This window comes from Cupressus sempervirens, chromosome 10 (genome assembly GCF_028749045.1).
Source record: "Cupressus sempervirens isolate cs-2001-9-10 chromosome 10, ASM2874904v1, whole genome shotgun sequence".
Classification (NCBI taxonomy): domain Eukaryota; kingdom Viridiplantae; phylum Streptophyta; class Pinopsida; order Cupressales; family Cupressaceae; genus Cupressus; species Cupressus sempervirens.
The window spans coordinates 991,620,272-991,644,121 of NC_143127.1; the positions used below are offsets into that span (position 1 = coordinate 991,620,272).

The 23,850-nt window shown below is 35.7% G+C and overlaps 1 pseudogene; it reads left to right on the forward strand.

The window, feature by feature from the left end:
• Positions 1-8,187, forward strand: part of LOC149537288 (glutamate receptor 2.5-like) — a 103,854-nt pseudogene extending 95,667 nt beyond the window's left edge.
• Positions 8,188-23,850: the final 15,663 nt, after the last annotated feature.

Here is a 23,850-nt window from a genome sequence, read left to right on the forward strand (position 1 = left end):
CCTAAACCATCCTAATCAATCCTCTAATCATTTGCACAATCCTAAGCAAGATTAAAACCCTCCTAATCAAGCCCAAGTCGAAATTGCTCTCATCTCTCTCAAAATATCTCAACCATAAAACTTTATGAAGTCCACTAGGTCATAAATGACTCTTACAAGCCCTTTTATTGCTCTTACAAGTCATTATGAGGGTCTTTATGAAGATTTTATCCCTTGAGCCTCTTTTGTTGACTCATCCTTCCCCTTTCCTCCATCCTCTCACCATGTGACATGTGTCACTCCTTGATTGGCTATAAGGAAGCACAATCCATGTGCTCTCTTCTCATGCAATCTGAGCCCTCCATGAGCTTTTTCCCATCCTTGCATCTTAGCCCTCAATCCCTCAAGCCTCTTGCCTATAAATTGGATCCTTCCCCTTTGAAAAATAACACAATCCATGAAGTAAAGTTATAATGCTATTTTGAGAGCCAAATCCATACTAAAGCCATCTATCCACACCAAAAATCCACAATCATCCATTGAAGCCTTTGGAAGCATATTGAGCATACATCGTATCCATTTAGATAAAGCCACTCAATAAGAGAGCTTCTCATTGAGAGAGCCCATTAATGGCTCATATTTTCAATTGAGAGCTCATCTTAGTCTATCTTGAAGTTTATGAATTTTGTTTAGTTTGTAGAAGTTTTATTTAAATTTGGTTTCTATTAGCATACTAACATTGCTCATATACACTAATATCTTATTAATTCATTTTAAACCCATTTAATGAAATGTTATCACTTATTAAACTACTTACAATGGGTTACCCTGGTAGTCACTTTGGGCCCCAGCCTCCATTGCAAGCCACTTCCCAACTCTACATACAAATTACCTACCCTAGGCTCATAAAAGTATAAATCAAAGAATCACAAATTTCACCTCAACCCTATACAATTGACTAGAAAGCATCAAAAGATAATCACAATAACACATCAATTCTCTATGAGCAACTAAAAAGAATCCCCAAAAATATTGATCGAAGACTTCAAATGGTTAAGTCCATTATGTCATAACATTCACCTCAGTTTCACACAAGAATACTGGAAAGCAATAAAAATCAATAGATCAACACACATCATAGAGTATACCAAACACATTGCCATGGTAGAGTATAAAAGATCAAAATCAATTCAACATAACATCACAATCACAAAACTCCCAAGCCTCTAGTAACATCCTACAACTAGTCAACACTCTAGCCAACCCAAACTGAAAACATAAACAACATACATACAATAAAGTGTAGGTTTCATAGTTTGGTTTGATTTTGAGACACATTGTTGAGTTAAAAGTAGGGTTCTAGTTTTCGTTCAATGTAAGTTTTAAGCAGATAAAATTCATAGTTTACCCTTACAAATACATCCATTCTTATATTTAAATAATTGTACAATTACCCAAATTTGATTTTTAAATCCATTGATCCAAATGATCTAAGGTTAATTACTTATTTAGAATATTAAAAATAATCCCCATTGATTTTAAATAAAAATAATTAATCAATTTCATTAAATTTAGATTTAATGATAATAATTAAATAAATCTAAGACCCCCTTGAACATCTTATTAATTATAAAATATTAATAATTAAAACTTATTAATAAAAATTAATAAATAATAATAAAATTAATATTAAAACTTATTAAAAAATTATTATATAATAATAAAAAATAATATTAAAAACTTATTAATAAATATTATTAAATAATAATAAAATTTATAATTAAAAAATTTAATTTAAAATAAAACACCCTAAGAATTTATAAAGTCGTCGGCTTTTACTACCGTGCAGTTGTAGGCCTGGCTACGACTGTTGGCAGCAGTAATAACTACTACCACGTATAGCACAAGGTTTGCATATGCACATAGCCCAATGACAAGGTAAATCCCCCCCCCCCTTCCCAATTAATATTTATTATATGTATATATATTTTTAATTTTTTTTTATATAATTTTTTTAATAAAATCGTTTACCAAAAACAAACCCCCCCCCCCCCCCCCCCCCTTGGGTATAATTTTTAAATGTATTTTTTTAATAAACATTTACAATTTTAGTCTGATAGGAAAAATACGATTAACCATTCAAATTTCTAATTTGAAACTTTCTTTTCAGGAGCTCTAGGTTTTTCCACTCTACTAGGGTTTCTTGCTTCATGCGAACTTTCAATTTTCTTGAGTATAACTCTTCGTCTGAGCTTTTCTTCTATAGGCACCACTTGTCAAAACACATTTATTGTGGGAGCTTTTAGGTTAGGATATAATGGCTTCGGCCAGTGGAGAACAAGTTGTTTATGGTATATTTGACGCTACTACTTCAGACTGCCATGGTACCACCTCAAAACAAATACTCGCGCAAGTTTGTCTCGAAGGTCTTTCATGAGATAATCTTGACATTATCCTTCCTTTGCAAGAATTTGATGCTGCTTGTGATTGGTAAGAGCAACATACCTTGATAGGTTATTTTGTTGGTAGGACTCCTCTTGAAGCTATGCTTCGAGACTAGGTTAAAAAATGTTGGACTCCTCATGGAGTCCGCCTTGATGCTGTGCAAAACCTTTCCAAAGGTTTTTTTTATTTCACTTCACTAACTCATCACAAGTAGACATTGTCTTTAACAAGGGACCTTATTCTGTGCATTCCTCTCTACTTGTTTTCCAAAAATGGTCCTGAGACTTCACAGTCTTGGATGATAAAAAGCTTAGAGTTCTTATGAGGGTCAAGTTTCTAGGTCTTCCCTTGCCATGTTTGCCTTTCATTGAGTCCATTGCCAAAGCCCTTGGCAAAGTTGTCACCAAGGAGCCTGAGAAATTTTTTAATGCTCGCCCATAGCAATGCATTTGCATCAAAGTTGATCTTTCCAAGGATCTCAAGGATTTTGTGAAAATCCAGATTGGAGCTCAAACCTTCTCCTAGAAGGTGCTTTACTTGAATCTACCTAACACCTATTATAGGTGCCAGTCCACGAAATACAAGATCAATTATTTCCCTTTGGCTATGCCTAGGGTCAAGCCCACGCCTAAAGAAGCGCCTACCAAATAGGCTAAAGGAAAAAAGGAAGAATGGGTTATCGTTGGGTGCAAGGGCAAGGTTCCCTTGAATCCCTTGTCCCCCAAGCAATCTTATGCAACAATCATTGTGGTTCCTCCTATTCCCATAGGAGCGTCTACACCAGCTAGCATGGGGACACAAGTGGCTTCCACAATGCCTATTCTAGGGGTTTCATAGGTTCCAAACCCTACTAGTACACACGGGATTAAGGCAGCCACCAAGGTTTCTGCCTTGGCTGGGGTTCATGCTCCTCTTGTAGTTTCTTCCATCATGCCATCAGCAACAAGTCATTCTTGTAGTCCTCCTGGACATGTGGAGATACTAGAAGTGAAATGGTAGGCTGTAAGGTCAGAGGATTTCCCATCTAACTTCCACCTAGTTTCTACATTCTTACAGAATAACTACTCCTCTCTTGAGGACGAGGATGATATATAAGAGTTCTCATGAACTTCCTCTCCTGGAATGTTTGAGGCCTTTCAAACCTCCCCAAAAAATTCTATGTCTAGGACACCCGTCATAGACTTGGTAATTTAGATTTTCTCTACCTAGAAGAAGTTAAGATTTTTGGTTTCATGCTTTCTACTGCATGCCGCATCATTTGGAAGGATGGCGTTATGTTTTCCTCTCAGCATGAAGCTGGCTGAGGTGGTGTAGTTACTCTCCTGTCACCTCGCCTTCATTTCGCTATTATTTTGCACAGTTCTAACCCCACACATAGAATTATCTGGCTTTTTCTTTCCATTCACAATCATTCTTTTGGAGTCTTTAATGTTTGTGAATCTAATGATGTTGTGGAAAGGTCCCAGATGTGGGTTTTGCTAGCTGACAACTCGCCTCTTGCTACTTGGGTCATGTGTGGGGACTTTAATATGGTTGAAGTGGCATCTGACAAAGATGGCATTATGCCCCTTCGATGGACAGCTGGGGAAAGAGAAGCCTGGTACTACATGTGAAATAAATTGGGCCTTTTTTATCCTAATACAAACTACCACCAGGGTAGTGGGGTTTGGCACACTTGGTCCAACTTTTGAGCTGGCTCTGACCAGATTTTAAAACATCTCGATCGTGCTATGATCTCTATGCAATCTTTTTTCTCTTTTTTTGAAGATTGAGATCTGCCTGTCATTCCCTTGATAGATGTGATGTTATTCGTCCACTATCCCATCTATTTTTTCATTTCTTGGCAAATAGCTATCCCCAAGGTGGCCAAGTCTCAGTTCTTCCTCAACACATTTGTGTTGTTGCATGCTTCCACCATATCAAACATTTGTGTTGTTGCATGCTCAACACATTTGTGATGTTGTGGAAAGGTCCCAGATGTGGGTTTTGCTAGCTGACAACTTGCCTCCTACTACTTGGGTCATGTGTGGGAACTTTAATATGGTTGAAGTGGCATCTGAAAAAGATGGCATTATGCCCCTTCGATGGACAGTTGGGGAAAGAGAAGCCTAGTACTACATGTGAAATAAATTAGGCATTTTTTATCCTAATACAAACTACCACCAGGGTAGTGGTGTTTGGCACACTTGGTCCAACTTTTGAGCTGGCTCTGACTAGTTTTTAAAACATCTTGATCGTGCTATGATCTCTGCGCAATCTTTTTTCTCTTTTTTTGAAGATTGAGATCTACCTATCATTCCCCTGATAGATGTGATGTTATTCATCCACTATCCAATCTATTTTGTCATTTCTTGGCAAATAGCTATCCCCAAGGTGGCCAAGTCTTAGTTCTTCCTCAACAAATTTGTGTTGCTGCATGCTTCCACCATATCACACATCCAACATGTTTGGAATTTGGATCCACGTCCACCATCCTAGCAGGGATGGATTCAATGGTGGAATGATGCCATTACTAGAACTAGTCAGTTTCTATGCATCTATGGGTGCCAGCTGGAAATTTTTAGGAAACGCTCTTATGAAGCCAACACCCTCGCCCTAAAAAAAGCCTCTAAGGCTCTCACATTCAACCCCTTTGATGTGGATTTTCAAATTCACCTTGCCAAGCTTCCCCATGACAAGCAAATTGTTGAAAACTATGCTGCCTGTGGAGCTCAAATCAAGGCCTGTTTCCAATGGTTGGAGGTTGGTGATAAAGCCTTGAAGGAGTTCTTTTAGGCTCTCCAAGCTTGTCATACCAATGTTGGGACTAAAAAGATCAAACAGGGAATGGCTATTCTATCCAGTCTCCCTGACATCCTGCAAGCATTCGTTCCTCATTATGAGAACGTCTTTGCTTCATAGGGAAACTTGGTTGCTTAGGAGGAAGCTCTCAGAAAGTGTATCTCTATTACTCCAAACCATCTTGCAGTTGAGCAACATGCTTTCTGTGAGCAACTTCTTTCCCTCAGAGACCTTAAAGAGGCAGTTTACTCCATGGCGGATGACAAGTCTCCTAGGTGTGATGGCTTTCCATGTGAATTTTACAAACACCTCTGGGAACAAATAGGTCTTGGCCTGCACAAAGTCTATCTCGAAGCATATCATACTAAAAGAATAGGAGAGATAATAAATAAAGGGAATATAAAATTCATACCTAAAGCTAGTGCAATGAGGACATATGCAATTGGAGGCCCATTACCCTTCTGAACGTGTCTTATAAGATCATTGCCAAGGTGCTCTCTCTCAAAATCAAGGACATGTTGCCTTTAATTGTGCGGCCTGAGCAAATTGGCTTCATCAAGTCTAGATATATTCTTGACAACATCATTGCTATTTGGGAAGGTATGTAATGGGCTTGCAAGTCCAAGCAGGAGGCTATCTTTTTAAAGATAGATTTTGTTAAAGCCTATCATCGCATTGAATGGCCCTTCATCTTGGCTATGCTTCAAGCTTTGGGTTTTGGTTCCAATTTTCTTTAGTCTATGGAGATGCTCTTTGGTGATGCTAATGCTTGCATTATCATCAATAATTCACAATCTGAGGCTTTTAGACTTTTTCGTTCAATCAGGCAAGGTTGCCCTCTAGCTCCAGTGCTTTATGTCCTTGCTATTGAAGGTTTTGGCTATTTTCTAGCTCATTTTATGTCTTCAGGGCTAATTTGTGGCATTTCCTTGCCTGAATCTTCCTCCCAATTAGTCAATGGTCATTTTTCTAATGATTCCTTTCTTACACTTCTTGAGCATGAAGAAAATATCAAAAATTCTTTAAACTGTCTGGACACCTTTTGTCAAGCCTCTGGCTCTGCCATCCAATGGCATAAAATTCTCTGCTACCACCAGTCTTTTTTGCTAGCTCCACCTTGGCTTAGCCAGTTTGAGTGGAAATGGGTTACTCGTGGGGAAATCTTTCACTTTCTTGGCATTCCCTTTTCCTTCCAGGCCTCTCCTGTGGAGCTTTGGAATGCTATGCTTGCCAAGATTAACAAAAAGCTTGACTATTGGATCACCAAGCTACTTTCTCTTGCTAGTAAATTCCAGATTTGTTCTAATATTTTGGCCACCACTCATTTGTACTTTTCTTCCTATTGGGCACCCTCCAAAGCTTCCTATCTCAAGCTGGAACATTTGCTCAGAGATTTTCTTTGGGCTTCTAGTTTTGACCATCATGGTTTTCATAGAGTTTCTTGGGATTTTTGTTGTCTACCAAGGGAGTCTAGTGGTCTTGGCCTACTTTCCACTCAGAAATAGGGCCTTTCTCTTTGTGAAAAATGGATTATCCGAGCTATTTCTGGGGACAAAGCCTAGAAGATTTTGGTAAGGCACTGCATTTCTTTCCCCTTCCCTATTAATAGGCCTACATGGAAGGGGATTGGTTTTCAAACCCTTCTCATCATGCATGAACCAGTGGCCATTTCGGGCTCATTTCTTATTAAGAGTATCTAGAAATCCTAGGAAGCTCTTAAGCCATGGCTTCATTGGGCTGGAGTGGAATTTCGCGATGGACTCTCCTTAAATCAACAGAGCATTTGGTGATCTCCCCTATTTGCAATTCAGGGTACTCCTCTCACCAAGATTCAAGGTGCCAATGCTCTTCATTTTTTCAAACATAGCATTCAAACTCTTAAGGATCTCTTTTCAAGAGTCACCATGAGTTTCAAGTCATGGGAAGATATGCAAGTTCAGTACCACCTTGTCTATATGGATCAAAAGACTTTTGACCTTCTATTGTCTTCCATCCCTATGCACCTAGTTCATAAGGGTGGGATTCAGTCTATTCGGCCTTGGTGGCATGATTGGAACTGGTATCCTACCACTCCATTTGCCAATTATAAGCCCAATATGCAGTACAAATGGCTCTTGCCCCATCTTCTGATGGTTGACATGCTTAACTAGTGGTGGGATTTGCAATCTTCACTTTCTCAATGGAGAAAACATTTTGACACCATTTGGAATGCTATTATAGAACCCAAGATTGCCCACTTTTCTTGGTGTCTTGCCTTACAAGGTCTTCCCCTGGGGCCTCAGCTCAAGCACAATGGGGATTCCTGATCCCAAATGCCCCTTTTGTGGTCAACCTGAGTCCTTTTTGCATATTTTTTGGTTTTGTAAGCATGCTCAAAATTATTGGCACTGGATTCATGATTTTTTCAAGCCTTTCAGGCCTGAACCATATTCATGGCACATGATCCTATTGGGTGATTCCACCAGAATTCTTCAAAAATTCACTTAGATTTGGCATATCTTCAGGATGGAAATTTTGTTTTCTCTGTGGAAAGATAGGAATTTTGTTCTATTCACTCATAATTTTTTGGATGTTAACATTGCTATGTAAACTAAGGCATGCATTTGTAACAATGTGATTATGTAGATCCAGGTGCAAGCTAATAAAGTTTTCCTAGAAGTTGCTCACTTATAGGAATTGTTAAATCACTAGGGCAATGTTCCTTGTACCATTTCCAGAGTTCCTTTGAATGCCTCAGCTGATGCCTCTACCCTCGTGGCCGTTGTTCTCGTCGCCAGTCCTCAAGCTGTCACTCGCACAAACCACGCTCCCAAGCTTCTCGCCACCACTCTCTTAGTGGTGGTGATGGCAGATGGAGGCACCACTCTGCTTCCCCACCCCATGGTGGTTCTAGCTGGTCCTCAGCTCCTCCTCCTGGGCCTCAACGGGCACATTTTGGGAAATTTCCTCGCTTGGCTTTGGCGATTTCTCCTCTGCGGCTAGAGGTTAAGGATGTGGAGGCTACCCCTAATCCTACTGCTATTGATGATGGCTGAAATGTTCCCAGTCTGCCCCACAATCCCACTAATACGTGGGGATTTATTGATAAAGATGATCCTCCTCCCTCGGCTGGCACTACCTGGGCAGCCTGAGGTTGTTTATTCTGTTATTTTTTTGATGAATAGTTGTTGTTTCTGACTGAGGCCGTTTTTTTAAGTTTGGCTTTGACTGCGTGAACTCTTTCATGAGGTGATCTTGTATCCCCTGGCTCCTTTTTTGTGAATTGTATTCTTAGTATATTTTATTAATAGAAAATGACTATTCATCAAAAAGAAAAAACTTTCTTTTCTTTCAAAACTCCTCCCAAATTAATTTCCAAAATTTTAATTCCATGGAAGGAGGATTGTTCTAAGATTTTAATCTTCTCATATATAGACGAAAATAATATGCATACAATAAATTCCAAATTACAAGATTGAAATATTCTTTGCAATAAAACACAGACAATCAATTCACAGTCATGAAAAGATAGGGAAAGAAATAGCGTAATCAACTGCATGAATAAATCACAAGGATCTACCTAGATTTTGATGCTAATAACACAATGCCCAAGAAGATTTGTGAGAGAAATTTCTCCTCTCAAAACCTTCTCTCTTTTGAAATTTCTTTCTTCCAAAATTCATGATCCTTCCCCAAAACTTTGGTCCCTTGATAATGAACTCTCAATTGGTGATAAGGAGTTCTCTCTTAAAATCAAGGCACTAATTATGATCACTTGAGAGGACTCCTTGGTCACCAGACTTTAACTCTTTACTATCTTTTCTTTATCTTTTTCATGTATGTTTATGAATTATAAAATAACTTTATTTAATTCACTTGACTCCAAAATTTTAATCTCATGCACACTTTATGCAATCTTTAAACTTTTTATAAATTAATATTTTTTCCCCTTTTTAATTTAGTTTTTATATTTTATCCTCATGCATAATTTTTGCAATTTTAAAACTCTTAATAAATTAATATCTTTTCATGCTTTAATTTATTTTTGAAACATTAATTAATAAAATAATTATTAACTTAAATAATAATAGTATTTAGCATTTATTTAAAAATGAACTCTAAATGTTATTATTAAATTAAATAAATACTATCATGTTCTAAAATTTAAACTTATAACTTTTATCTTTATATTTAATTCTTTTTATTTAATTAAATTTCCAATTAATTAAATATAATTAAATATTAAAAATATCATAATAATTTTCCATTAAATTTAATCATTTAATTTGACTTAATTAATAGAAAAATCAGCAAAGACTAAGAGGACAAAATACGAAAACCCATCATAGAAAAACACATACAAGATCAAACTAAAGGGTTATAATCATGAATTTATGTCATACGATGCATTCAGAAGGTAGTCAACTCAAATACTTGTCCTAATTTTCTAGGACAAATGGGTTTAAGGGTTAGGATTTAGACTTAAGAATTTATCTCCCCTCTCTTACCATTGCGATAATGCAATAGGGTATACTTATCCTAGAAATTCAAGGAAGTCAATACTCGATATCTGCAATCTACATAAAATCCATGCATGTACAAACACAATATTCTAAACTAAATAGACAATGGTAGGAAGTGGTGCATCGTGTAGATCCTGACTAGCAGGTGACTACAACTCTCTTCCTTAAGCACATCAAAAATGTCATACATAAAGAAAACATACATGCATGCCATACACATGCAGTATGGGGTAAGTATCCATAAGAAAACACATGATAATCCATCTAACTAATCATCATCAATAACTAAAATCACTATAATAATCATCATGCATACATGAAGTATAGAGTACCAAGTAATCTCATCACATAATCAATTGAATGTGAAACAATATCTGATAATCTCAAAAGAATACTACTAATAATCAAGCATAATAATGGCCTAAAAGAGGTCGGCAATAATAACAAAATGTAAACTAGGGCAGGTACACAAATGGAAAAATTGATGATAAAGAGGAAGAAAAGAAGAAAGAGTTAGCTAGGGTTTACATTAGTGGCAAATGTTTTCCAAATGGTGAATCTCACTTAGCAGGGACACTAAATTTGGCAATTTGTTTTGCACTTTTGGGGTGGCAATGTCGCTCACAATTTATGAAAACTGGGTCCCATGCTCAAACCAATTGTCAATACTGATACATGTAGTCATTTTTATTTTGACAATGACATCACCGATGGATTATCTAATATTTCCACATGGTAAATTAAATATTTCCACCCACAATTTCTGAGGTATGTCTTAATAGACGGTCACATTTGCAAATCTATAGTAAAACTTTAAGTCAGGTTATATGTAAAGTACATAAATTTGACAAGTGTCTCTATTCCAAAGACTTTCTAAGAAAATTTTTATCCTTCTAATCTTTGGCCCGAAATAGATTATATTGTGGACAAGTGTCATTACTTAAAAAACAAGTCTCATTATTTCAAAAACTTTCTCTGAAACTTGCTATACTTTAGCTTTTTAGCCCAAAATAAGATTTATACCATTGATTTAGGATCATCTAATTGCCATTAAAAAGGTTTATTGAATCTTTCATGAAACAAATTTATGGTTTCTTTTCATACAATGGAAAAAAATTGCCGATACAAATTTATTTTTTGCCCCTAAAATAATTTTGGATTCACCACAATCTTATACATTTTTCCAAAGGGGGGTTTCTTAAAGTTATCTCTAGAGTCAGTAGAGTTTGAGAAACTTAAAGAGCAAGAGGCTATTCATGCTCTTATTCAACTATTGAGTGTCATCTCAACTGAAGTATTAACTGTTAGACTTGTTCAATAGGTTCTATAAACTCAACAAGAGACAACACATGGACCAACTATAAAGTGGAAAAAATTATAGATATCACTATCCAGTGATAGTACCTATTGGTCATAGTTAGTGGCACACAAGGTTGATACACCATAGGATACAATTAGTTTAGACAAGGTCATCCAACTGCCTAAATATGACCTTAACAATATGACCCTAGAATAAATGAAAAATTTGCAAACTTTGTTGAGTCGTAAGACAAATAAAGAGAAAATCAAAAGGGAGTTGAGACAAAAGAAGATATTACATGACAGTAAGGATATTTTTGTTGATACTTTTGATATTAAGGATATAAATGTGCAACATCCAATTGTGGATAATTAGTGTATATAGTTGATAAAGTAAAAAGTAAAGATATAGAGACCAGTGAAAAAATTGCTAAGATGGTTTGAGAAGGGAATTGAGCACAAAGTTTTGGAGAATGTTTCGACTAAACTTGAAATAAGGGGGGTTGATATTTCAAGACTTACCACTAGTTTGGAAGAAATTTTGATAGTAATTCATTCTTTGTACATGAAGCTTTGTGATGTTGATTTCTTCACATTGGAGAATCAACACTCTATTGATCAAATATAGGAAGATATGAAGGCTTGTACCATTTCATTGGGCAATAATGCAAGTTCAAGCTCACATTCATACAAGTGACATTTGATCAGGGAAGATTAGCTGAGTTGATGGCTAGAGATAGTAGGATCAAGAATAAACTAATTCTATTCAATTCATGCTACTACCCCATTTATAAATAATTTAGGGAGAGCTATTTGTAGCATAGAATCTAATCATGAGAAATCCACACCTCTCAAAATAGAAAGCTTAATTGATCTAGCTACTTAGCTAGAAATTCAGATTTAGGTTCTTGAGTCAATTAGAACAAGATGGAATAAAGGACTAGAGATGATTTTGGATAATCACAAAACATTTTTTGATAAATACAAATTAACCCATGTAATCCCCAAGCCATAGAGTGACTAAAAGAAGGGGTAAATCATCAGGACAAAAGGAAATCAAGGGGGAAATTATCATGACAAAAAAGGGGAGATCATTTAGAAAGTGGGAACTCACTTATGCATAGGAGGCATTAGAAGATTAGATCAGAAGTAGAGTTATTAGAGAAGCTAGTATCAGAGTTTACAAACATGTATATATTTTGTATAGAAAAGTAATTGAAGACCAAGTCACAGTCTAAGGGGGAGTGCTATGTTTGATATTTTTGTAATTTTGAACAAATAACTAAATCATGATAGATTGTATTTTGCCACTAATGTCAAAGGAAGAGATTGTTGATCTCTAAGAGTTGTTGTCTATTAGTGTTTAACACTTAGTCATTCTCTAGGTAGTGTTGGTCCATCATCACTATGAATGAGCCATCCAGAGAAGGCCAAGCTACATGGATTTTCTTATATTTCATTACATGTCAAGCAAGTCAAAGGCTTTTGAGCACCCTAGTAGAGATTGAGCTACAATACATGAAGAGTAAAAACTCATGTGGAGACCTAGCAATGTACAGTTAACTAATTCTAAGTGAGTCAATATATGTTGAGCCTATAGAAACTAAGAGATAGCATGAATGTTATTTCTGACCAAGCGTCAGAACATTCAATTGTCGAGTGAACCAATTTTGACATATGTGTTTGTAATGGCATAAACAGTTATGTAAACCATTTTGGACAACTTCTACATGATATTTAAGGATTTTAGAGAAAATCAAGGAGAAAAATATGCATTTTGTCAAAAGGCATTAATCCCAAGAAAGGTAAATTAACCAATTAGAAAATTAGAAGGGTAAAATAGAAAAAGGAAGAATTGTGGATTGTTGATTATGATCTAGAATCTTCCATGATTATATATTTAAGAAGTGATCTGACACCAAATCATTATAAAGTGTAATGGAAGTGAGATGAAAGCATGAAGGAGAAAATGAGCCAAGGATAGAGAAAGGAAGGTTAAGTTTGATAAGAAGATCAAATAGAGAAACCTAGTAGTGAAGAGAAGAATAAAGAAAATCAGATTTAGATATTGAAGAGAGAATTTTTGTAATCAACTTTGATAGAGAAAAATGAAGGATTGGGCACTTAGACATTCTAACCAGTGAATCAAGAAAAATCTCTTAATAGAGTGGTTTTAACAAACCTTGTTAAATCTCCTAAAAAATTTCTTACTTTATTATAAGTTTAAATTCTTTAATCAAGGTAGACCTAATAGTCTTGTAATGCTTTTAACCGAGCAGACCCCTCATGGGGTAGATCATCAGAAGTGATCAAATTGTAACCCTACTAAGGGAGCTTTTTTGTTGCAACAACAAATATTTGTGGGTGTCATCCCCACCCCAATTTTACCTTCACTTTGGAGGGTTCCTAGGTTACCAAAATCTTTGTGTTATGAGTTTATATTTTCATGGTTGATGGATGCTATGCTCAGATAAATTTAATTCCACTTTTATAGTTTACAAATATATGAAATGAGATAGATTAGGAGTGAATGCAACTAATCTATTGTTTAGTACAAGAAGTAATTTTTTTATAAATCTTGATTCACACCGCCCCCCCCCCCCTCCCCCCCCCCCCCGCCCCCCTCATTATCTTGATTTCAAATAAGGCTTCCAACAAAAATGTCTAAAGGAAACAAATGGAGGGAAAATAGTCTCCCAAGCCTTTGGGTTATTTCCCTAGGCTATTAAAGGCCATAACTTGATTGGGTTTCTAGAATTTAAATAACATAACCAAGTTATGAAACTTATAAAATACATTCAAAAGTAGACTAAGTTTTGAAGAAGTAAAAATGGGCTATAATGTGAAGGCCATAACTTTCACATACAGAGTCTGATTGAATCCGTTCAAAATGTGTTCCAAGAAATATATTGACACACACACAAACACTCACTAACTCACTAAATAAATCGTAATATGTATCTCTTACTAACCCCTACGCTCTTGTGTTCTCTCACTAACTCATAACCCCTCTCTCTCTCAAACACACACACACAAACACTCACTAACCCACTAAATATATCCTAATATATCTCTCTTACTAATCCCTAACCTCTTGCATTCTCTCACTAACTCCTAACCTCTCTCTCTCTCTCTCTCTCTCTCTCTCTCTCTCTCTCTCTCTCTCTCTCTCTCTCTCTCTCACACACACACACACACACACACACACACATGTTACCCTCAAACTCAATCTCTCTCTAAATAACCCCTAACTCTCTCTTGATGTGCAAGATTGTTGAATTGTCACCTTGAATAATTTAGTTTCAATTTGCATCATTTAGTTTATCAATCTAGGATGGTGTCCAAGGCTATATGCAAAGGATAATTAAGAAAACTTTCTTGACAATTTATTCTATACTACACTTGCATGAAATCAAATATTTTATAGAGAGCTTGGATGAAAAGGAATACACTTGTAGGAATTGAAAAAGGATAAACTAAAGAATTTTTTTGGAAATGAAATTGTTTGAATTGAATTTACTCTACGAATTTCAAATTACAATGTTGTTGGAAAATAAAACCAAATTATCCTATTTCCTCAAACTAAAACAACCTTCCTAATCTACCCCTCTTCATCACCATGTCTCTACTGAAATGATTGCGAAGTATTTATAGAGTACATATCCTATAATTACCCAACCAATCTATGAAAAATTTCAATCCAAGATCCTATTTTTATGGGGTCATTAACACAAGTTTGAGAAAATTGAATCTGTTGTCCACAATTATGTCACTTCATGTTCAGTCAACTTAAGTCATGTGCTTCATCTTTATTTTCAAATTCATGAATCATGAAAAAACCTTAGAGTTTTTTGTATCCCTTTTTTTATACTTTCTAGATCATTTTGAATTTATCAATTTTATTAAGAAATGAGAGACTTATGGTCATTTTGCTGACATCTTGCAAATCTCAATCTCATTAAGAAATGAGTGATATGCGACAATTTTAGTGGTACTGCCTTTTTGACTATTTCTAGGAACTTGATTTTAGGATAACTTTAAGTTCTCAACATGAATCAAGCAACTTCTCATCAATCAATTTGACCTGATCATTGATCTTGATCATAAATATTAGATTACAATCATGAAAAAAAATTTAAATACTTTCCAACATGAATTATCTTTCTTGAAGAAAGATAACACAATGTAATGTAGAACTTCAACTTGTAAAAAACAAATATTTTGTCCACTAATTTAGGAATGATTGATTGTCCATGATTGTTGGAATGTGTTTCTTGATTGAAAGAGTATTCTACTTATTTTGATGATTTCTTCAAAGCCTTCAATGTGTCTAGATTTCTCTGATGTTTTTGTCTAGAGCTCTTTGTAGACAATGCTTTTGTAACATTCATCTTGTCATGAGTTAATTAATAAACTATAAAAGATACATTTGTAGTATCTTGCACACTCATAAAGACATATTAGATATAATTTTTATGTCGTTCACTTACAAAAAACTAATCAAATATCTACTTTTGGTTCTACCTTAAACAACTAAAGAACCTTCCATTATTCCTCAAATCCACTTTGTCATCAATATTTTAAGAAGAAATATATGATATGATTGGGTTAATTATGAGACCATTATGATATCATCATTTCCCCCGCACCTAAAATGTTGCAGGTCCCTCTGCAACTCATGATGAGCCCTCTAATTCAAAAAAATATATTTTTTCATCTTTTTTTAGAAGGCTCCAAGTAGATTTGGGTAGTTTTGAGTAAAATTAAAATTCAACTCCCTCCCTCCCTCCAAAACCAAAAAAACTCTTTTAAAAATCCTTATAGAAGACAACTTTGTACGCACTCTAGTCAAAAATTGATTAAATTAAATGATACAAATTGACAAATCAACGATATTGCAGATCATTTTTGGCACCGTTTCTAAGGAAATGTATGGTTTGAGGAACTTGTTCCATAAAAATTGTATGTGTTTATAAGGGTCTTGAGTTTTGAATATTGATGAGACAAAATATATGACCTAGAGATCAATTTGGATTATACCTTCCTATTAGACATAATCTAAGGGAGGAAAACATTTAGTATTTGAGTGAGAAATATCATGAAGAAGATATCCATGATAATTATAGTGGGGAATAGACTGACAAGGAAATTGAAGAACAACACGAAACAATAATGAGGTGCATGAAAACCACAATGAGGACAATATCAGTGATCATAATGGAGATGATCAACCACTTGATATAAAATTTCAATATCACATTGATATAAATAGATGAGAGGATGAACCACCAATGAAAAATATTTCTCTAGCTAGTCTCCCAATTTTTTGAGGAAAAACTTTGGAAGATCCTAATCAATTCCTTTTTGAGTTTATGGTTATGTGTCAAACCTATGATTACACCACTGACAACCAGAAGTTGAAACTTTTTCCTCCAACTTTGATGAATTTTCTTTTAGATGGTTTATGGGTCTCTGACATAAATCTATCACAACTTGGGATGAAATGGAAAGTGTATTCCTAGATAACTAGGAAGACTGTCAAGTCAAAGGTAGAAAAGAGGAATTGTTATGAATGAGGAAAATGGAGGATAAAAGTTTGTAAGATTATGCTGATAGGTTCCAGTTTTTTCATTGGAGGTGTTGGAATTGTTTAACTAAGGATATTACCAAGAAAACCTTTTTGAAAGGTATTGATGAGGATTCAAGATATTCTCTAAATCTTATGGGAAAGGGGATATCAAAAAATTGAATTTATATGAGATAATTGATATCTATCAGAATTATGCTTGCACTAGACATGGTATAAGGAGTTCTAGAAGAAAGGGAGGTCAATTTGATGTAACCTAGGTAATGGATGAGATCAAAAATCTTAAGATAAATATTCTTTTACATTTGAATAGTCAAACAAACAAGAAAAATTTTGAGCCATTGGCTATTTACTATGCAAAGTGCAAGAGAAAACATCTATCGAGGCAATGTCCATTAAATAATATTGATATTTATGTACCATATGTTATGGATCCCATAATACTAAAACCTATAAACTATTATAAAAAAATTAAAGGACAAATAAAGAAAATAATGGACACAAAGTAGGATTTGAATTATGTAGGTCAAAGGGGACAAAATCAAAGACAACTCATAAATAGGAACAATTGGAACAATCATAATGCATGAAATAATCAGAATTCTTATAATAATTCTAGTTGGAGCAACCCAAAAGGCTACCTCTAAATCTACCTTGGGGTGCCTCTCCATGGAAACAGAACCCATGACAACAAACTCAATGGAAACAAAATCTACCCCCTTGGAAGAATCAATATAATCAATGGCAACCTAATCAAAACCAAAACCAACCATGGCGACATAATTAGAACTTCAACAAACAATGGGGACCAAATCATAACATGTCATATCAACCAACTAAGTAGGTGAATAAATGTATGTTACCTATAGAACCGATTCCTAATCCAACAAATAGGAAAACTAATGTTTTTGATACTAGCCTTGTTGGTCTTAACTTTATTGAGGTTAATGACATTCATTTAAGGAATATGATTATTCCTTCTTCTACTCTTGTCAAACCTCAAGAAGGGGAACAACCTTAGGGATTGGGAAATCCTATGATGATTAAACGCTCGATAGAGAAAATAGAATCAAAGAAAGTGCCATATCTTGAAAGATTTAACAAGGGTCAAGAAGCTCTAGATAACTCCAAGGAAGATCATAAGGATATAATGGATTCTCAAATTTTGAAGGAATTGAAGAAGATCAATGTAGAAACTCCATTTTTACATGCTATTAAATATATTTTTGAAATTAACAATCTAATCAAAACACATTGAATTAAAACTCTTGGAAGGAACAAGAAAATACCTCCTATCATCTAGATGGGAGCTAAGATTAAAGATGTGTTGGTTGGAAGATTGTTACTATAAGAATTTGGCTTAGGCCAGAATTCACCCAAGACCAAGGAACTCAAACACAAGCACATAGTAGACCAAAATAGAGAGAGTATGATTAGAATGATGATATTCATTCAGTATGCCAGCTTGAGAGTACACTAGGAGTACTTGTGTATACAGGCCTCAAGAGAGCTTCTAGAATGCATAGAAGTTAGCAACATGATAAGTCATACAACTAGGCACATGTCCACTAGATATGGGTTATCCTCCATTAAGCACATAATTAAGTGTGATGATGTGAGGATAAGCCTACAATGGTGTAGCATGCAAATCAATGGTGTAGACAACATGTGCTAACTGAGGAGTGTGGATAACTATGTTTTCAACATGAAAAATCAGTGAATGAAGTGAACTCATGTGTTGTATACACCATGTCCATAATTAGAGTTGCATAACTCATGAGAGTACACAAACTCCTAAGTGTCTCACCTAAAATAAATAATAAAATAATACAAAATAATTAAATAATGCATTAACCTAAGTAAACTTAAGTAAGTGTAATAAGTGAATACTTATTTATACCAACACCCCCTATTAAGTGCAACTTAGGGGAATGCCCTTAATCTTACAAAATATAGGATGCAATGCAGGATGGGTCCCGGCTACTAGGACATGTTAGGTACCCATGTACATAATGATATGCAATCTCTCATAAAGTGAAGAAAGAGGGAAAACCTCATGGAAAAATCCTCCCCCAAAAAGAGAGATGAATAGGGATGCATGGATGGATAGAGTAATCAAGACCCCCCCATTACAACATACATCCAATATATACATAATAGAATGATGAGAAGAGGAAGAGAGACAAGATAGGCTCCCCCCCCCCCCAAAAGAAGGATGTCAAATAGTGACTACTCTAATGAAGAAGCTGATCCAACACTACACAATGCCAAAGGTACAAATGAGATGCTTCTATTGTGCATGGAAATAATTGCATGGATAAGTGATGTCTCTGGAACCTACTCAACTAGCTAAAGAACCTGTCTCAAAGAACTATCTGTCTCTGGAACTGATGAAGAACTCGCTGCAAATACTAATCATAAGTATCCACAATCACTTCAACTTGTGAGGATTGATCATGTAGATAATGAACAAGAGAGTTGGATGGAGCCCTCATGACAACTAAAGAAGGTGTTTTTGCATCAAGAAGAAGAGGTAGATCATCAATATTGTCCCCCAAATCTATCATTGAACCTATACTTGGAAGACTAGATGTACCCTACTATTCTAAACTATCACTGTAGCTATGTATGCATGCAAACTGGACTAATAAAGTGACCTCTTGCTACAACTATCAACAGAACCCCACATGTTTGAATCTATTGAAGCACTATTGTTGGTGTCACCATTAGTTTCCACACAATATGATGTGCGAAGACGAGTAGAGGACAAGCTGGGTGCACTTTCCTCAAAGCAAACATCCTTCTCCACAAAAATCTAATGTGTCTTTGGATCTAGAAAACTATATACCTTCACACTATCTTCATAACCAATTAAAGTACAGGGCTGAGATGACTGTACCTTGCATCCCCTAAAAGATCTATTTGCCCATGCAGGACAATCAAAGACTCTAAGTGTGTCAAAATAAGTTTTCTACCACACCATGTCTCAAAAAGAGTCTTTCCATCTAAGGCTAGATGAGGAGAATGATTAAGAATGGGAGTGGCAGTATTGATTGCTTCAACTTCTAATGATAGTTCTAGAGACTTGGCTTGTATCATGCAACTTGCCATAGACTTAAGAGTGTGGATCCTCAATGCTACAACATCTGTCTTATGCAGACTGAATGCTGAAGGAGTCTGAACATCAATTCCCTCGAGTATGCAAAAGTCCTTAAGACTTCTATTCACATACATGCTTCCATTATCCATTCAGAGTACTTTGATGGCCTTTTTGGATTTTCATTCTACGTGAGTCTTGAAGTCTAGAAACTTTTCCAACACTTCATTCTTACTATGAAGAAATTAGACCCAAGTGAACCTTGAAAAGTCATCAATGACAATTACTATATAGCAACCCTGGCTGAATGCAAAAGAACCTGCTAATACCATGTCAACCATCTGTAGAACACTTGGTGCTCTTGAACACTTCCCTCTCTTTAACTTCGCCTTTGGACACATATCCACTGAATCTGTTGAATATTCACCCTTAGAAAAGTTGATTTGAGGTAGACCTTTGACCATTTAGTATGTGCAAAGTTGATAAAGGTAGCAGAAGTCAAGATGACCATACTGTTGATGCCATAATTGCATGTTTAAATTTGATTGTGAAAACAAAGCCTTTGAAGAAGACTTGGGCACAAAATGGAAGAAAGAGTACAACCTCTTGTTATGATTCACTTTCCCCACTACAACCAATGAGTCATCTTTAAGACTATGCACCTTTACTAAGTCTAGAAGGAACTCAACTCTATGTCCATCTCCAAGGTAAGTGATTTGGTAGATTGATAGGAGATTTGAACTTAGGTTTGGAACATATAGAACATCTTGAAACTCTCCATTTTCCATCTCCACATTTCCTTTTCCTTCAACTTCCATTTTGCTATCATCTCCCATGAAGATGTACAGTACCTTTGATTGCTTCATTGAAGAGAAATCCTCCTTTGAAGAACCCATATGATAAGAGGCACCTGAGTCAAATATCCATTCCTTTGAAGAGTTTGAATTTTGCCATGAGTGCTTGACCTTTTACCTTTGAATATGTAGAAGACCCTTTATCCTTGTAAGCATTAGGCAATGGAACATTATATTTCTTCATGATGTTGGTCAACTCATCAATCTTTTTTAGATAACACTCATGCTCTTCATGACCCATTTTTTTGCAATAAGCACACTTCCTCTTCTCCTTATTGTTGTCCCCCTTCTTGTTGGAATTTGAGGACTTGCCTTGTTGATCGGATTGTGGTGTTGTCTTTTTTGCATCCTCTGATTTGTTTTTTCACTTTTTCTTATCCTTTCCTTTGTTTTAGATTATGTAGCTAAATTTTGAGAACTCTCATTGTTGGCCATCAATGCTTTAGACTAAGGTGATTTGAGAATCCCCATTGATTTCAACTTCTTTTCTTCATCATCCAACAATTTAGCATATTCATCAAAAGTGACTTTCTTGTAGGAAAACCCTAAGGTAGTCTTTGAGGTGTTAAAAGAAGCTACAAATGTGGAATAGTCCAATGGCATCTTGTTATGTATGAGATAGATCATTCTGTCATCTTCGATAGAACTCCCATAATCAGTAAGCTTTGTCCTTAGTTCATTCACCTTGATGTTGAAATCTTGTATTGAGTCATATGACTCAGGATCTAAGGAGACAAGCTTATCTTCAATTTTGAAAACATCCTCTTTAGACACTTTACCATATAGGCTTTCGAGGGTATCCCAAGCTTCCTTGTATGTAGAACACTTCTTGACTTTTAACATGATCTTATCATCTACCCCCAAACATAAATCACATAGGGCTTTCCTATGCATTGCTACCCAAGCTGAAATATCACTTGCTGATACATTATGACCTGTTAGTTTAGGAAGAGTACCATCTACATATTGTGAAACTTCATTATGTATTAAGTGATACCACATTTTTATGGACCATGTAGCATAGTTATGAGGAGTTAATTAAGGAAACTTAAAATTTCCCATAATGAAAAAAATGAAAGAAAAGTGCAGAAAAGAGAGAACACAACACCAAGAACACCCCCCCTTTTCACTAAATCAAGAAACCCCCCCAAAATAGATGCTTTGGGCACTTTATCAGTAGTGTGATTACAATGGGCCACTTGCCAATTTTGGCCTTCATGGACTTTTGATTTTGCTTGTTACAACCTCTTAATAGATTACAGATCTAGAACTTTACAATGTACTACAATTTTGAAGCATTACAAAGCAAAGAAAGGTCCTATTGCTGAAAGTGACACTTTTGTCCACATAACCCTACAATTTGACTGAGGATCTGGAAACAAAAAATAATACATTTTCAAAAAAAATGGAACCTATTTTGGACTCCAGATGTTCCCATACAGAGTGTTTGAAGTTGCAAAATGCAAGATTATGCAGGTACAATTGCAATTTTTGACAAATTCATGCACCAAAACTAGAAAAACACTACTCCATTGAAAGGTTTAGGAAATTTTACCCAATTTCAAAAAAAATTGCACCTAATTTTGAATTTGGATGTCTGAGTTATGGGCTCCCAAATTTAGACCACAAAATCAAAAATCAATTTGGAGAGGGGTTGCATCAGCGAATGATGGGGTTAAATTTGACAGTTATATAGCTATCATAGTAGTTTAAATGTAGCTAGGAATGATGGTCAAACAACTATCAATTTTAAGCCAATAGAAAGATGATGTCAGCAGACTCCCACCCTGTGATGATGTTAGCATGATGTCATATATACAAAAATTGTTTGGACTATACAAATTGTACAAAAATTGATGACATGGCAGAGTACTCAGATGCTAACTAGACTTCTATCGTATGTCTATGTGGCTTGCTAACTGGGCTAAATTTGCTGACTTAGCTAGTGACATAGTGCCACGTGGAGTGCTAAGGCTAGTGCTTACATAGTGGTTGACTGGGATGTGACAATGTAGCAGATATGACACCGTGGGCGAATCCACAATGGCCATGTGTCCTGGCAGAGACTATACTTAGCGATCCATGTGGGTGGCTAAAATATCACTACATGGCAAAGCTGGATTGGGCACCAGTTGCTGCAAATTTTAACTATGGATGAGAGATAGCGACCATCGAGTTTGTATTTTGATCACCGAAAAAGATTATAACGTCGTTGGTGTTGCATGTTGTTGGGGTTTGCTAGATACCTTTTCATGGCTGCCAAAGCATTTCAAATGTCACCAGATTATTGGTAATAGTCCCACATTCATGAGTTAAGAGGTTGAGATGTATTATAAATACATCGGCGCTCGCATACAATGCAAAGAAGAAGCTAATATGGGTGTTGGTCGGTGCTTGAGTGATGGGGTCCTCACCAATATTTGATTGATACCCATTGAAGTTTTGTTCTACTACTTGATGTGGTGTGGCTTGGGGAATGTTCAAGCTTAGATTTGGTTGAGCAAGTATTTGTAGAGGTGTACGGGCTGAATTTGATGAAGCCACCCACAGTAAAATAAATAAACCTTGTGAAATAAATAATAATATCCCACCAAAATTACAGAGCTGAGCTAGGGTGTCATTGCCCAATTTGGCTAAAAAAAATTCTCTTCCTATGCTAATAAATTCGAAAATCTAAAAATACCAGTTCAGAAATAAATTTTAGAGAAATAAAATAATTGTAGATCTGAAAAACCAATTAATTAGATCTGAAATTAGATCATACCCAAGCTGCAAATCAGGGCCTCTGAGTTCCAATTTGTAAAAAAAAACTCCTCACGATCAACTTTCACCCAGCATAGGAAAATTTATAGTTGATCTTCACTGAATCAACACTTCGGATGCAATGGCAAGGTCAAATCTAGCTCCAAATGCTCACAATTTCTACGGATCCTCCAAATTCATGTCGAGGTGTTGAAGCATGAACAGTCTTGAACAGTTATGTTTAGAGAGTCTCCCTCAACTCTGATACCTTGTAAGAATTTGGCTTAGGAAAAAATTCACCCAAGACCAAGGAACTCAAACACAAGCACATAGTAGACCAAAATAGAGAGAGTATGATCAGAATGATGTATTCATTAAATATGCCAATTTGAGAGTACACTAGGAGTGCTTGTATATAAAGGCCTCAGGAGAGCTTCTAGAATGTATAGAAGTCAGCAACATGATAAGTCATACAAACAAGCACATGTCCACTAGATATGGGTTATCCTGCATTAAGCATGGAATTAAGTGTGATGATGTGAGGATAAGCCTACAATGGTGTAG